The sequence below is a fragment of the Blennius ocellaris genome (assembly GCF_963422515.1).
Source record: "Blennius ocellaris genome assembly, chromosome: 7".
In the NCBI taxonomy this organism is placed as follows: Eukaryota; Metazoa; Chordata; class Actinopteri; order Blenniiformes; family Blenniidae; genus Blennius; species Blennius ocellaris.
In genome coordinates this window covers 9430227-9442548 of record NC_137656.1, presented here as the reverse complement: position 1 = coordinate 9442548, position 12322 = coordinate 9430227, and positions in this window count along the sequence as shown.

The following is a 12322-nucleotide window of genomic DNA, read 5'->3' as shown; positions in this document are numbered from 1 at the left end:
TCATTTAATGCCGTTTATTCGTCTTAATAGGTGCGCTTGACATGCCAGCATAACCTCGCACATTTCGCAACCTCGGTTACAGCAGCAGCGATATTTTTCTTTCCAATCTCACATTATTTAAGATGGATATTTATTTATTTTTTTTAGCCATGCCATCACAAGACTGACAATCCTGAGTGGGTGGGGAAGTGGGTGGTGTTGGTGGGGGCTGGATCATTTTTAGACGTGTAAGTGGAGCATGTCGAGCCTGCAAGAAGGGAACAGCCAACATGGTACCCAGAAAGCCAGCACTATCCTCTCTCCTCTCCATCCTCTCCTCCATCACTGCGCGGCCTGCACATTTATGAACGATTATCCAGAGCACACACACACACAGGCACTGACCCAGTTGTCAGCATTGCATCATCTCCTCTCCTGCTCCGGGTCTCTGCTCCTGCTGCTGGCTGCCTCCACCGAGTCCTCCATGACCATTGTTCTGCTGAGAAGCACTTCTGCCCCATGAGCCTGGAGGGGAGGTCTGGTCTCTGATGACCCGGGGCTTTCCTCCTCCCCCATCTTCCTCCGACCAGCGTGTCTCATGACAGCACACTATCTGCATGAGGTGTGTGTTGTGTGTGCATGCATGTGTGTTGGCCTTGATGATTCAGTTCGCCTGATCTTAATGGTGCCGAGTGTCAAACTCCATCAGCTGATATTCTGCACATTTCATGGCTGACAGTGAAAAAGATAATAATTGAGCGACATCTGATAGAAAAGCTTTAAATACACGAATGATAATAGCATATCTTCTTCAACATATCTAGAAGTGTAATAAACGAACACTTATTAAACCGCTGATTCATCAGGAGCAGTAAACTGCAGTAGATTCGGGTTATTTTCAGAGCTCTCAAACACAAAACAGTGTCCGGCTCATTGAATATTCATGATGGTACCATTATAGATGGTGTTCATTTTGACAATCTCGTCATCATGGGGGTGTCGGTTGTTGAATGAAAGCATCACTGTGCTGGACATCGGATTTCTGGCCAGGGCTTCGGAATTTGTATGTTGCTCTAGTGTGATGGGTTGGTGACTTGAGTCAACTGAGGTCATCTTCCTGAAATCCTTTGTACAAAGCTGGGATGGATGGATGGATGGGTTGATAGATATGGCAGGACTCTTACAGGCTGTGTTCATGGCAACTTGTTCAGGGTTTTATTAGTTAAACTCCAGTCCTGATCTGTTTTTGTTATGTTATGTTATGTTATGTTATGTTATGTTATGTTATGTTATGTTATGTTATGTTATGTTATGTTGACTGCAGCAGCAAGAGAAAGCCCACATTCAGGTTTTTGTTATTCAAGTAATCACACTGTTGCATCGCCAGGCCAGTCTCCGATTCATGGTAATACTTGACATAATAGATCAATAATATCAATAAATTGCTTGTTCTCAATTGAAATTGGACATAATTGTCAGATTACACTTTTGTTCGAGTTTCTTTTTCACTGAAATGTCAGTAGAAAAGAAACTATAACATACGTTTAAGATGACAAAATGAACATAAATCAGCTAGAATAGTAGACTTTTCTTTTAGTGTTCTAGCAATATTTACCTATATGGAGTTTATATATAGTAGTATCAAATGATGGAAGGGAGAACTGGGGTCACCGGGACGACACAGAATGTTAATGTTAAGGCTCATTAATAACATGTTTTTGGAAACTTCAACCTAAGAAAAATAAACTTACTGCTAAACTAAAGCCTCTTTAACAACGTCAATTAAACAAATCTAATTATATTTATATTCATATCAACTTTTCAAGTTACACCGAGTTTAAAGCAGGTCCTCAATTTAACATCCTGCATTTGGTACACTTTTGTTACTGACATGGCTTAAAACTTCAAATTACATCACCAATAACTCATGACATCAAATTGAAATTTCATAAATATTTATTGGTGAGTGAATGTGAATGTAAATGCCTTAAGACTTCTATCCATTCATCTTCTATACAACCTTATCAAAGTCAGGGTCACAGTGCGCTGGAGTGGATCCCAGCTGACCGAGGCAGGATGTTGTGAGACAGACAACACTCACAATACAGACAAGTTAAAGATGCGATTGGACTGTAGTGGCAAACTCACCACCTTCACGGTTTATTTTACAGTATGATGAAACATTTAAAAAAATGTTCCCCCCAATAATAGTGGCAGAGTCCCCTTACATCATCCTCACTCATAATTACGAGCAGAAATATGCAGGACGGCGTCACTTTATCCCAGAACGGAGCAGCACAATCAGTTGAGTGGCCACATGAACAGCAGGCACAGTAACACTCAGAATGATAAGAAATTCAGGGTCAGTGTGATTCCTTCAAAGCAGTGTGCAATCAAAACCACCGTCTCCCTCCCTGCGGAGTCATTCATCCACCCCTGAACATGAAGTGATTCACCCCTGCTCAGAATACTACTCAGTTTTTACACCTCGTGAGATTTTGCTGTTGGCTGTCGCTCTTTTTTTTTTTTTTTTTTTTTTTTTACTCCCACATGCGAGGCTCCATCTGACCCCGTTTGAGAACAAATATCTTATATTTGGTCTACCCAGGCAGCGGAGGAGGAGGAGGAGGAAGAGGAAGAGATGGGAATCGTAGTAATAACAATCACTCTTAATGACTTCAGGCTGAGCTCATTGCGGCTGAAAGATTCATAAATGATAATCAATCCCATGTCAATATTTTCACAGCAGGCCCCTCCCCTTTCCTCCTCCTCTCAACACTCCCATCACCTCCTCAGCTGTGGTACCGCGTTGCTGGGAAACAGCCTTTTTTTTTTTTTTTTAAACATTTTTAATCTGTTTTCATCACTTCTCCATGAGGGAGTGGACGACGCCATCTGACCTACCCACAATCCCATGTGGTGATTATATCTGAGTGTGGGTGGATATTTGCTGTGTATTTTATTAAAAATTTCACACTGCAACCCAAGGCTGAAAATCGCCTCACAGTTTTAACAGCAGTCAGCTGGGATGCATCACCGACTGTGACACACTCTCGGATGTTTCCACTGTGGATACGATCATCTGAACAAGTACACACCTTTAAAGATAACTCGGAATAATTAGCGACACTACGTTTTCTCTGACCTAATTTCAAGCTTTTCACTGAATATCACAAATCCTAATCAAAACTATGAAAAGAAACTAATGAACTGTTGAATATTGCAGCTTAAAATTCTTAACAATCATTCATAAATTTAGAAATAAGCACAGGTGGAACTGTAATTAAGTATCTTTGTGTAATTAGGGACAATTTAATACTTTTGAAATCATAAATTGTTACTGAGAATGCTCACAATCTGGAGTTTCAAAGGTGTAGTTCATCAGTTCTTTCTTTTAATGGACAGTTATTTATTTTATCTTTTCTTGTTTCCAATACATACATACATACATACATACATACATACATACATACATACATACATACATACATACATACATACATACGTACCATATCTGTTTAAAGGTCTTACTCTAAGAAGTCTTGGACTGTTCGTGCTTTGATTAAATCACCAGAAACAAATCACCAGAAGCACCAATTTTTTTAAATTAAGAACGGGTCTGTTCTATGTTTTGAAAAACAATTCCCTAAGATCAACTGAGCATCAAAGAATAAATGTTAAGAAGCATTCACTCTCTGGCCTGGTAGTGGGAGTCTTAGCCTAAAACCAACCCTTTACAAGCGCTGAGAAAAAAAGATTCCGCTATGAGTCAAGGTAATATTTCCCCTTCAATATCACTGACCAATAATTACATCCAGTAATGTTTTATGAATTAATTAGAGGTCATTAATGAGGCAGTTGTTGGAACTGATCCTCCAGTAAAATGGTTACAATTCTTCCATGAACAATTTAAATGTAATAATTGAAGTTTTTTTTTTTTTATGTTAGCTTTCATAATGACTGTTAAATTATTTGATTATTTTGTTGCTTTTGACAGTGAGAAGCTTAACTTTAGTTATTAGTTCCGAGATATGACCATACTTTTTTTTGTCGAAAATGTACAAGGTGAATGTGGAATGGAAACGGGTGACTTTTTAAAATGTAGCTGTGGATGTTGGCACCAGTTTTGCACTGAGATGGCTTTTTTCTCTCTCTCTCTCTCTTTGGACTACGTCCATATTTTGATGTCCTGCTGTCGTCTCTATCCAGGATGTGAGACCCCAAAGCCACATGTTTGCCTGCTGTTTCCCTGAAGCTGAGTCAGATGAATCTCCATTACTCCAGCTCTCCAACCCCCCCGTTTCCTCCATCAACCTCTCTCTCTCTCTGTCTTTAAATGCACCCTCAGTGCCACAGATGGACCCTCGCCGGCTCCTGGTCAGCAGCAGCAGCTGCAGAGCAGGGGCACTCGTTTCCCGAGGGGATGGGTGCGGCATCCAAACAGAGGATTTTAACACCACCCCCCACTTTTGGTCTTTAGCAGTGAAGAGTTGTAGGAGCTGGTCTTTCACCCAAACAAAAAAAACCATGCTTTGGTAATTTACTTCATGGTTGAAAGTCTGGTGACGCGGTATAGATTAACCAAAGAACAGGAATGGGAGAAGTGATCAAACCTCCCTTGTGCAGTAATTTACACAGTGTATCTTCCCTGGGAGATGAAAAAAACAACAATCCTTGTTTTAATGGGATTATATGCCTTAATGAGTGTTGGCAGACCACCAGCTCAAAATTCTTCTGAGCTTAAAAACAACATAGACATAGAAATAGAATAGACTTAATTAGCACAGTGTTGGTTGGTAGGTTTTGGCCAGAGGAAGCTTGTTCCGCCTGATTTCATGCTAAGCTAAACTAGCTGTTGGCTTCTTCTTATTATTATTAGACATAGATCTTGATTTCTAAATGAAAATTGGGATGCAGTGTTGTTTTAATTGATTTCAGGACTTTGAAAAATGCTTTCACACACTTTTAAACATTGACACATCTGCTGATAAAACCCTGATCTCACCATTATAGCTTATTCAAATAATGTGGATAGATTATTTTACATGCATTTGTTTGCCATTTTCATGTATGGCTTTTTTTTTTTTTTTTCACTGGATAAATGAGTTTTTTTTATCATGTAGACTACACCATCACCTTGTGGCGTAAACATGTATTGCTGGACTAAAAATTGTTGGAACAAGGTATCATTTGACTATTTTAATAGATATTACCTGCTATGTGTCAGAAATGGTTTTGAAGTAACATCAGGACTGATGTTTTGTATCATGGTGGCTCAATATGTGAGTTTATATTGATTACCGTACCTTTAAACTACAATCATTCGTGTTGTACCCGTGTCTAACAAGGATCCCTGCCTCAGCAAACTCTCAGAGCATCTCTTCACTTTTGACAGAGCTCTTGAGGTTTTGCCCTGCAGCGTGTTCTTGTGCTTTCATTTTGTCATGCCGCAAACATTCATGTCATGCCTGTGATGTGGTGGAGTTTTGTTTGTGCCGTCGTCCTTCACCTGAAACAACTCACCTCCTTCTCCTGTGGTTTTGTTGGTTTTTTTTGTTGTTTTTTTACCTTTGTTGGGCTGAGTCATAATGCAGCCTGGACGGGGCTTCAGAAAGCTTTTGGAAAGTCGCTGCAGGCTGGGCCAGACAGCTCAAGTCTTTCACTAAAACCCTTTTGGATAGTTGGTTGACCTGGATATGTTTGGGATTATAAATTCTTTGGAAGCAAGCAATTGAAGCAGTAATCCAATGAAATATCTGAGGAGATTTACAGATTTACTGTTTTCAGAGTGACAAACAACAAAACTCCTTTAATATTCGTTATTATCTCATTCAAGTGTTAAAAACAGTATATTATATTAAGCCATTAAGTTATTGTTGTTAGCTGGTTTTGTTGGGGTTTTTTGGTTTTTTTTTTTACCTTTGTTGGAGTTGAATAATCAAACCCAGTTTATGGTTCATTCATGGTCTTTTAATCTCGATGTTGGTGGTTCAATAAGTCCCTTCAAAATTTCCCATCCGTATCAACTGCAAGACAACACAACAGACAACATTTAACACAATTCAAATAGTACTCTGAATTTGTTTAAAAAAAAAATTCTTTTTTTCTTTTTATATATATATATATATATATATATATATATATATATATATATATATTTATTATTATTTTTTTTTTATATATATATTTAAAAAATATATATATATATATTTAATGAATGAGGACTATGGTTTTACATAGAGTTGTAGTCATTAGTGAGGATGAAATAAAAGTGACACTTAAAGCAAGATTGTTGCCGTAGTTCTTCACACATAAAAGCCTGAATTGTGACTACAGAGATTTATAACTTCTATATTCTAACTGAATCCGGGAATGGAGCAGAACTTACAACGTGTTCGTCAATATCTGGAAGGCCTCCATGCCGAAGCAAGTATTACAACTGTACCAAAGTTCAAACTGGACTACATAGTCTTTTTGGGATTATAATCCAGACGTGGGTATATACTGTATGCCTATAAGTGATCATGAGTAATGAAGATTGAGAGTTCATGTTAATGAGGAAACGTTCCCTCTCGTACCTCGCTTTGGTTGACTGACATGTTTTTAACAGTTTCAGTGGAGCTGATTCAGAGAAAAAAGACAGATGGTACTTCGTCGAAGGAGTTGCTCAGTTTTGGCTTTTTGACAGAGATAAAATTAGAGAAGTGTCAGAAGTTCCTGTATTGTTTTGCACAACTTCCAGCCTCCTCAAGCACGTTTTCTCAACCTATAAGCATTCAGCTTTGCCCCCACGAGCCCCATTTGTCTTTAAGGCAGCAGACGCTGACACTGGACAACTGAAGGCCAAGTGTCCTTCACTGGTGCAATTTTATTGCTGCCTGAGCAATTACATGCTGTCAGATTTGCATGTTTAAGAGCCAAGTGCTTGCAGGCCTTTGCATCTCCACGGAGACAAAACATAGGAGGGAAAGAGGGTCCATCTTAACGCTGTTTTCTTCCTCCCCTCACCCACATCTCGCCCGCCCTCCTCACCCCTCCTTCCCAACCTTATCTCTCTCTTTGCCTCGGTTTGTGCACCACCATCCCGTTAGCAAGCAACCATTTAGAGGAAGCATTGAAGGTTAATGGTGTGAAAGTGCCGACAGGACGGTACCGAGATGCTGAGAGGTTATTGGTAAAGGTCATCCCTCCTCAGGCCGTCCGGCTGCTTTACGCTGGGAGAACACAGAACAAACACAGTTTGAAGCTTGGTCATTGCCAGGATTGATGATTACTGATTTGCAAGATTATGGTGAGTTTCCTTGCTAGAGTTTATCAGGTTTTTCTTGTACTTGTGCTTTTGGACTAATGGCGATTACTGATTATACAAAGCACATTTGTATGGATTTCTCAGGATGGCTGTGATTCTTTCTGAGGTGTTTTCTCCTTCATGTTCCCACTGACATATTTCAACAACGAGTAGATGAATTTGATTTGATATCTGGTACAAATATGTAAAGACACAACTGATACAACTGCAAACTTTGTTGCTTTATTAGTTTTTTCGGGGTGTCTTACAGTTATTCTATGACTCTTTTAGAAAGCCTTATTTTGAATTTGAATTTAATCTTCCATTGGTGGAAAAAAAAAATTAGTGAATTGCAATGTTTTATGTGGAATTTCTTCTCGGTTTAGTCCTTTATCACCAGTTTCCACGATAGTGTGAGGAGCTACATTGCTGCATCGCGTCACGTTATTTTTTTTTCACAAAATGACCCCAATAAAGCCTCTTTTTTAAAATTCTGCTACTTCTGCATTTAATAAACAACCATATATAATATAATACTATATAATTTGTTGTCAGATACAATTTCTTCATACAAGTTGACATGTACTGGCTTTAAGCAGTGTGTTTGCATATTGCAGGCTGCTGTTATCTTCCAAGTAAACAGGAGAACCTACAGCGGCCTTGAAACTCACCGAAGGGTTTATTTTCCTCTAAAGCTGTGGTTCCAGCTCCAATGCGGGGAGCCATCACCCTGCATATTACCGATGCTCCCTCTTTCCAATACATCTGATGTAAAAGAATGTCTTTACAGAGGTGTCCGCGAATTGGAATATGAAGCTATTCAGTTAAATCAAACCAAAGCCAAAGGGAGATATATGAATATATATCTATATAGCTGTTACAGATTAATAACTGTACAACAATTAGGTTTTTTTGAAGGATTTGAGCACTGATGATCTCTAGCGCCACCTCTCTTTAGGGATCAGTAGAGCTGCATGAGTATTGCTTCTACATGAGGAAAATCCTCTGCTAAACATTTGTTCACTGGACATGAACATGTTCAGCAATGAACCAGCTTGAAGTAAAGATACAATGTGAAGAGTGGTGACAGAAATCTGCGTGTTTGCCTGAGGAAAATATGTATTTATTTAATAGTTCTATTAAAGGGCGGTGCTGAGTTTTTCTGGTGAAGAAAATATTTGAGAGACTTCTGTGTTTGTGTTGTGGTGCCTGATATCTGTGTCTGGCTGCCAGCGCTTCCTCTTGAAAGACCTCTGTCGAATGGAGAAGGATGGTTTGCTGTTCGATGTGTTTGTGTTTGTCCCCGCTCAGTGGAGCCACTGCTGATTTCCTTTGACAGTCACTTCCTTTAAAGACACAACTTTGTACGAGTGAAAGGACGAAGCTGAGCGCCGCCTGCTGATAGAGTGGCTGATCTCTGGATCTCTGCCGTTAAATAGCATTCAACACAAGCAGCAAACATTCATGATGCTTTTAGAATCGGAAATAATATTCTGACAGTGAAGGAGACACTATTTCACCTCATTAACCAGCAAAGCCCTGTGGTGGACTCAAAAGCAGAAGCTTCTGGCTACATAAGAATCCCATATCTCACACATCTCTCTGAACATAAAAAATGAGTGTTAAGCTTTTAAAGGTCCATCCCAAAAAACATCACATTTCATCCAAAACTATTTATTTTGTTGTCACTTATAGGTAAACTAGTCAAACACATTCAGGTTTGTGAATGTAAATATGAAAAGCTGTAGTTTTCCCACAATTAGAATAACCCCCCCCAGAAAAGAAGCTTCTCACAGTTTGTAAGCTAAAATGGCATTATACATATGAAAGGTCAAAGGTTAGAGGTAATGTTATTGTCTTAATGTCTTGGTTACAGTGTTATGTATACCCACAAAATGTATGAATGTATAAAAGTCAAAGTAACGACTGATCTTGAAGATGATTTTGATCATCAGTCCTGAGTCAAGTGTGAAGGATTTACAAAATCTTTAAATACTTCTCCCGGGGCCCATTTCAGATCTCTCTGAGCAGCTTATGGGAGAGATTCTCTATGCGGGGACGAAGAGCAGTGTCTTTAGGTCCTGATGTGAGTCTATCTCCATTCGGTTTGCTAAGATGTTTTGTGTCTTTGGTATGTTTGAGCGTTGAAGCTGGTGGGCTTTTTTTAATCAGAAGAGTCACGGATGTCTTTATCGCCGGGTATGTTCAGCATACAAGGAACTTGTTTTGATGTGTTGGTGTAGCATTACTAGTAAAAAGGAAATAAAAAGACACCTACACTTACATATGTTCATATTTACGTTTATATGTTCACATATACACATAACTATAGCATACAAATAATAACTGTATAATAAACATATAAATAACGTCAAATAATTTGAGGTTCTAGGAGCAGGTGATATATTTGCATGTACACATTAGTGTGGCTGAAAGGGGTAGTAGTTTTGTGGATAGAGGTCTTAAAAGGTACGCAGGGTTAACTAACTCAACTCAACTCAACTTTATTTATAAAGCGCTTTAAGCAGCCGTCTCTGAGACAAAGTGCTGTACATTGAAATAAAAATATAAGAGGCAAAATAAAAACATTTAAAACAATAAAAAAGTTAAAACAATAAAAACAATCAGATGGTAAAACAATAAACAAAACATAAAAAGTTAAAACAATAAAAAAAACGAAGGCATTAAAACCAGAGCAGAGTCTCAATAACTAAGACTTATTGATAAGGTCTATTAAAAACTCTAATGTTGAGGCAAAGCCCTGTGATCTCCAGCTTTCTCTATCTACTGCGACAAAACACTGTTTAGTGACAATGGACGTGTGGGGGAAAGAGACAGCTGGTTGCTGAGAAGGTCTGACAGTGGGGGGCTGAGCCAGGGGGGCCATTGTTAGACCATGTGAAGACATCTGCTCCTTTCTTCTATTGAACATTGAACCTCCCACTGTTTCCCATGTTTTACACACACGCACGTCATCTCCGTCTACCATGACCCCAACATCTCAACTTAAGGTTCCTGTGACGCTTTCTCCGTCATCGCCCAGCTTTTCTCGAGGGGCGTCCCAAAATTTTCAAGTCATAAACTTTTAGTTGGACTCAAGTTCTCTGTCTCCCTCCTGTGGTGCGGAGTGCGGCTCTGACATCCCGTACGTGGCATCGCCCCGAGGCGTGCCCGCCGCTGAGAGGAAGTAAAAGAAGGAAAAAAAATGTCCAGCTCCTTTTATTTCAAAGAGCATTCAAACTGTGCTGCCCACACCATGTTGGAGCCCGACACACCCATCTGATGTATACACACGCTCACACACACACACACACACACACACACACACACACACACACACACACACACACACACACACACACACACACACACACCGCTGTCACATCTGGAATCATTCAGGTCTAACCTCTGCCATGAAAATGTACCTCCTTCACCTCCGCACACAAACACACGCCAGCGCGCCCAAACGAGATGACAATTTGACTGTTTTACTTGACATCCTTTTCATTTTTCTCTATAGCAGCAGTTTGTAACCACACAATTCTTCCTGCCCACTCCTGCGGTGCGCACACATGTTTGTGTTTCAGCTGAAAATGACATCATATGGCCACAATAAGAGAATTGCAACAAAAATGACTGAATACTTTAAAATAATGTCATGTTTCTGTTTAGCATATACAGATTCGCGACCTTTGTTCTTTTGCCCAATTTGAAGCTGTAAAGTGTAAAATTGTAACCTGCTATTGTTTGTCTGAATGACACGCCTCTATGTTATGCCATACAACTACTTAGAGCTGCATTCAAAGGGGAATTTAACATTAACACTTTCCGTGATACAACAGTGAGATAGAATATAGTTTGATGAGTGATCGTCATGTTTCTGGGTCATTAAGAAAGCCACCCGAGTTTGTCTTCTTTTACATTTTTCTATTAAGTCTTTACTTAACCAAACAGGTCCCTTTGAGATCTCTTAAAAAAACAACAACAAACAAACAAACTGTTAATTACAACTAGATTACATGTATTTCTTCTAATAGTCATCAATGTCATGTCAAACACTGACATAGAAATACGCTGGACTCCAGAGATTTAAAAAAACGTCTTTGCAAGTAAATAAAGAGATAAGAGAGCTTGAGTTTAGTCCCCACTTTTGGAAAGACTGACAGCAAACTGCCAGACGATCAGAGACGCTACTGTCCTTGTTTCCAGTCCAAGAGAGCAGATGAAAAAGAGTTAGACTGGAACTTTTTCAGATCATTATATTCTGACCCAAATAGGCAAAATGAACAAAGAACGCACTGAAATGCATCTATTTCCAATATATATCACTTTAAATTCTCTTCTCTTTCTCTGTTAATCATCATTTGTTCCGCCAACAAAAATCATACGCTCGGTAATAACCTTCTAATCATACCATGTAATCCATCACAGGAGCAGTGGGGGTCATTTTACTGTTATCCTTTTAGCAATGAGGCTGAATGTCGAATATTTACCTTGTAAATATACCTTGCATACATCTATGCATTTCACTTGTGTCTATTGCAACATCGGATTTTGAATAAACATCAAACTGTTGGGCTCAGTGTTAAAGCAGAGATCAGTACGTACATCCACGATTTTCACTGGAGACATTGATTGACATGTTTTTTTTTACTTGATTATTGGATCGTGTCTCTGCACAGGCCCGTACCTGCAGCGTTCATGTCCCCGTCTTTTGTTTACATTGCAGCTTTTGTCACCGTCAAGTTCAAACTGGTTCTCATAAGTCTGAGTGAGCTTCACTTTCTCTCCGTCAGCTCCGTGTGTGTGGTTTTTGTTGTTTTTTTTTTCTTTAAGCAAGCCGGCGGTTACTTCTCTGAGTGTGGAGATTTATTTTTCAGCAGTTGGAGCTGGGGGAGGGAATAGGAGCTGAATGAATGAGTTTCTTTTAGACCTTTGCTTCTTCCATCCCTCCCTTGTTTCCTCCCTCAAATTGCCACCTCTTTCGTACTCCTTCCCTCCATTCCCCTCCCTCTCTCAGTGAGAATTCCTCCATACCTGTCTGAACAGGGAGTG